The sequence below is a fragment of the Gymnodraco acuticeps genome, unplaced genomic scaffold (assembly GCF_902827175.1).
Source record: "Gymnodraco acuticeps unplaced genomic scaffold, fGymAcu1.1, whole genome shotgun sequence".
NCBI classification, from domain to species: domain Eukaryota; kingdom Metazoa; phylum Chordata; class Actinopteri; order Perciformes; family Bathydraconidae; genus Gymnodraco; species Gymnodraco acuticeps.
Window position 1 is genome coordinate 4,375,472 of NW_022991219.1, and position 5,283 is coordinate 4,380,754.

A 5,283-nucleotide genomic window follows, 5' to 3' on the forward strand; every position below is an offset into this window, starting at 1 on the left:
AACAGGACAAGGGATTGGCAGGACCCCCCGGCAGAAGAGTAGTCGGCGGGGCCTCCAACGGGACAGGACACAGGGTTGGCAGGACCCCCGGCAGGAGAGTAGTCGGCGGGGCCTCCAACGGCACAGTACTTAGGGTTGGCAGGACCCCCGGCAGAAGAGTAGTCGGCGGGACCTCCAACGGCACTGGACATAGGGTTGGCAGGACCCCGGCAGAAGAGTAGTCGGCGGGACCCCCAACGGGACAGGACATAGGGTTGGCAGGACCCCGGCAGAAGAGTAGTCGGCGGGACCCCCAACGGGACAGGACATAGGGTTGGCAGGACCCCCGGTAGAAGAGTAGTCGGCGGGACCCCCAACGGGACAGGACATAGGGTTGGCAGGACCCCCGGCAGGAGAGTAGTCGGCGGGACCCCCAATGGGACAGGACATAGGGTTGGCAGGAGAGTGGTCGGCGGGACCCCCAACGGGACAGGACATAGGGTTGGCAGGACCCCCGGCAGGAGAGTAGTCGGCGGGACCCCCAACGGGACAGGACATAGGGTTGGCAGGACCCCCGGCAGGAGAGTAGTCGGCGGGACCCCCAACGGGACAGGACATAGGGTTGGCAGGACCCCCGGCAGGAGAGTGGTCGGCGGGACCCCCAACGGGACAGGACATAGGGTTGGCAGGACCCCCGGCAGGAGAGTAGTCGGCGGGACCCCCAACGGGACAGGACATAGGGTTGGCAGGACCCCCAGCAGGAGAGTAGTCGGCAGGACCCCCAACGGGACAGGACAAAGGGTTGGCAGGACCCCCAGCGGAACCTCCAACGGTACAGGACATAGGGTTGGCAGGACCCCCGCCAGAAGAGCAGTCTGCGGGACCTCCAACGGCACAGGACATGGGGTTGGCAGGACCCCCGGCAGAAGAGCAGTCTGCGAGACCTCCAACGGCTCAGGACATGGGGTTGGCAGGACCCCCAGCAGAAGAGTAGTCTGCGGGACCTCCAACGGCACATGAGTAGGGACTTGAGTGGGAACTCGAGAGAGGGCTTGAGAGGGAACTCGAGAGGAAACTTGAACGGAGACTCGAGAGGGGACCCGATAGGGGACTCGAGAGAGAGAGGACTCGAGAGAGGGCTTGAGAGGGAACTCGAGAGGAGACTCGAGAGGGGACTAGAGAGGGAACTCGAGAGGTGACTTGAGAGGGGACTCGAGAGGAAACTTGAGAGGAATTTCGAGAGGGAACTTGAGAGGAGACTCGAGAGGGAACTCGAGAGGGGACTCGAGAGGAAACTTGAGAGTTGACTTGAGAGGAATTTCGAGAGGGAACTTGAGAGGAGACTCGAGAGGTGACTCGAGAGGGAACTCGAGAGGGGACTCGAGAGGTGACTTGAGAGGGGACTCGATAGGGAACTCGAGAGGGGACTCGAGAGGAAACTTGAGAGTTGACTTGAGAGGAATTTCGAGAGGGAACTTGAGAGGAGACTCGAGAGGTGACTCGAGAGGGAACTCGAGAGGGGACTCGAGAGGTGACTTGAGAGGGGACTCGATAGGGAACTCGAGAGGGGACTCGAGAGAGGGCTTGAGAGGGAACTCGAGAGGAGCCTCGAGAGGGGACTTGAGAGGAGACTCGAGAGGGAACTCGAGAGAGGACTTGAGAGGGGACTAGAGAGGGAACTTGTGTCGGTCGGTACGCCGACAGGACACGGGGAGCTGGCGTTGGCTGGAGAGCCAGCAGGAGACGAGGTGCTGGAGTCGGCCGGTATGCCGACAGGACTCCGGGATCTGGCGTCGGCCGATGAGTCAACAGGTGACGAGGAGCCGGAGTCAGGACCATGATTGCTGGGGCCGGTACTTGATCCGGAACCATGGCTGGAACTGGGGCCGGAACCATGGCTGCTGGGCCCAGTACTTGAGCCGGAATCATGGCTGCATGGGCCGGTTCTGGAGCCGGAAACATGGCTGTAAGATCCAGTTCTGGAGCCGGAAACATGGCCGTAAGGTCCGGAGCTGAAGCCTGGATCATGGCTGTGTGGGCCGGCTTTGGAGCCGGAATTGAAGCCGGAACCATGGCTGCCGAGGCCGGAACTGGGGCCGGAACATAACTGCTGGGGCCAGAACAGGGGCTAGAACCATGGCTGCTGGGGCCAGAACTGGGGCTGGAACCATGGCTACTGGGGCCAGAACAGGGGCCGGAACCATGGCTGCTGAGGCCAGAACTGGGGCCGGAACCATGGCTGCTGGGGCCAGAACTGGGTATGGAACCATGGCTACTGGGGCCAGAACAGGGGCCGGAACCATGGCTGCTCGGGCCAGAACTGGGGCTGGAACCATGGCCCTTTGGGCTCGTGCTGCTAACCTGGCCTTGCGACTCCTTCTTTTAGGAGCCTGTTACAGCCGCTGCTACCTTGTGAGCTTAAGTCTGTTTGTGTATGTAAATGAGCTGTGCAGTTCCTCTGCTGTCATTGGCCGTCCGGACCGCTCAACATCCGTGGGGATTGGACAGACGTCGCCCAACCCCTGCTCGCTTCTGCCACGTCATCCGGGGGAGGAGTATAAAGGCTGAGCACGGACAACAGTCGGGAGGCTCGGTATTTTGTGTCAGATGCCTCAACCCTATCCTTGTGATAAGCCTTCATTCTGTGAATTCTGAGATTTAGCGTGTGTCTTTGGTATTAGCTCCACTGATTAGCAGTGTCTATAGTAGGGTTCTAGGCGAGCACACTGAGTAGCAATGTGTCGTCGGGTTCTGTGTTAGCGTAGGGATTTTGTGTGTGTGTATACTGCTTAGATCCAGGTTGATTAGCACCTGTAGACCAGCATTCCTGTGTGTTTATACTGCTTAGATCCAGGTTGATTAGCACCTGTAGACCAGCGTTCCTGTGAGTGGATATTGCGTAGAGCCAGGTGATTAGCACCTGTAGACCCGCACCAGCTGTGTGTTTCCACAGTCCCGTTTTGTTTATTGCTTGTTTCCACTTGAGTAGTGAGATTTGTTTTTCTTTCTATAGCGGGGCAACTCTCTTTTGGAGACCCTTCGTGTTGTATTATAGTGACAGATTGACCCGTGTTGTGGGGCCAATCTGTGTGACCATCATTTTGCCTAGTTTCAGTGACAATAAAACCACCGGTAACAAATATACCAAATCCAATCTGGTCGTGTAGTTTCCCGTTTGTACCCTAGCCAAGTGGGAACGTAACACGTGGGGACTCGTCCGGGATAAATTTAAAACAATTCCTGGGGTTATAGGTGGGTTTATTGTGGCAGTAAACTTGGTAAACGTGTGGGCGGTACACTCAGGTATGGCATCGTTCGATATAGAGGCGTTCTTGGTCTGGCCGTCCTATGAGCAGCTGGACCGGTGTAGAAAGGATGATTTGATGGAGATAGCGCGGCACTTCAGTCTAGTGGTAAATCGGCAAATGTTAAAAAAAGAGTTGAAGGCATTGGTGGTTGATGAGATGGTGCGAAGAGAGGTACTTGTACTGGCTGTACCAGCTGAGCTCCCAGTGTCCGATGTTCCCACTGAGGGCCTGTTGCGTCCAGAGACTGAGGCAGAGTTTACGTTTACTGAAGGAAGGGGTAGTGACAGCGAGGGGGGCGAGCCGTGTGAGGCACCGCTCACGTCACCTCGCAGATGTCCACCCTCTCCTGTTGGTAGTACAGATTCCCGGGAGGGGGCTAAACTCAAGGTCCGTCTCGTCCGGCTCCAGTTGGAAGCCAAGGACAGGCAGCGTCAGTGGGAAGCTAACGACAGGGAGAAAGCCAGGCAGTTACAGCTGGAGCTACGAAAGTTAGAAATTGACAAGGAAGTGCGGATACGTCAGCTGGAGCTAGACTCCGAGCTGCGTGCCTCCGGTGCTTTTGGCCATGTCGGAGGAAGTTCCTCACCTCATTCTCATCCACCTGCCTTCAATGTAGGGAAAAATGTTGTGTTGGTGCCGGTTTTCCGTGAGGCTGAAGTGGATGCGTATTTTGGTGCGTTTGAACGCATGGCAGCGGCATTACAGTGGCCGACTGACGCCTGGGCTCTGTTAGTGCAGTGTAAACTTCACGGGAGAGCTCAGGAGGCGGTTGCTGCTCTTTCACTGGAGGACAGCCTAAGCTACGACCTGGTAAAGCGTGCCATACTTAGGGTGTACGAGTTAGTTCCCGAGGCTTATCGGCAGAAGTTCAGGAATCACAGAAAGGGGGCTAATCAAACACATGTCGAGTATGCCAGGGAGAAGGGGATGTTGCTCCATAAATGGATTGATTCATGTGACGCTGCAGAGTATTCTGCCTTTAAAGAATTAATCCTGATGGAGGACTTTAAGAGGGGATTACCTGACCGTATTGTGGGGCATATAAATGATCAGAAAGTGCAATCTCTCTCCGCAGCTGCTGTGCTGGCAGACGAATATGTGTTGATGCATAAAACGGTGTTTTCTCCGGCTATTGCTGAGAACTCGCGCCGCATGTCGGGTGCACCTGTTGGTCAGCCCGCGAGAGTGTTTACGAGGGACAAAGAGGGGAGAGAATGTCACTATTGTCATCAGCCTGGGCATCTCATTAATAATTGCCTAATGCTGAAGCGGAAGGAGCAGTCACCAAACGTGACCAGGCCGAAAGGCATCGGCTTGATTAACACTAACTCACTCAGTATTTCCACACCTGACAATGCGGAGGAAATAGATCCCTGTTTTAAGCCTTTTGTGTTCGAGGGATTGATTTCACTAACAGGTGAGTCAGACGATCAGAGACCCATCCGCATACTACGAGACACGGGAGGCTCACAGTCAGTGATTGTTGCCTCGGCTCTACCATTTTCCGAACAATCAGCGTGTGGGTATGGATCGACTTTATGTGGCATTGAAATGGGTTATGTGCCCCGGCCCGTACATAATGTACATGTACAATGTAAATTAATTACTGGATTTTTCCCTGTTGCTGTGTGCCCAGCATTACCCATAAGGGGTATAGTTTTCCTAATGGGAAATGTCATCGCAGGGGGTAAGGTAACCCCTGCATTAGAAATATTGGATTCTCCTCAGCTTGTAGTGCCTGAAGTGACCCAGGCCCACATTTTCCCTATTTGTGCTGTCACTCGCGCGCAAGCGCGTAAGAGTAACTCGGAGGTGTCTCTAGATGATACTATGTTTGGGAAAATATTCACAGAGGACAAAATACCGGAGGAAAAGCCAGCAGTGGAGGTTTCTGCATCCTCCGCGTTCCCGGCTGGAACCGCTGCACCAGCGCACCCTGCCAGCCCAGCGGTTGACGGTTCCACACTCCCGGTAACCCGAGAGCGTTTACTCGCCG

General features: G+C 55.7%; 1 long non-coding RNA gene across 1 annotated transcript; it reads left to right on the forward strand.

Moving 5' to 3' along the window:
* Nucleotides 1-2,725: 2,725 nt before the first annotated feature.
* Nucleotides 2,726-3,133, forward strand: LOC117561575. The gene is made up of 2 exons (XR_004571403.1): nucleotides 2,726-2,778; nucleotides 2,834-3,133. It is a non-coding gene; the product is annotated as an uncharacterized LOC117561575 (long non-coding RNA).
* Nucleotides 3,134-5,283: the final 2,150 nt, after the last annotated feature.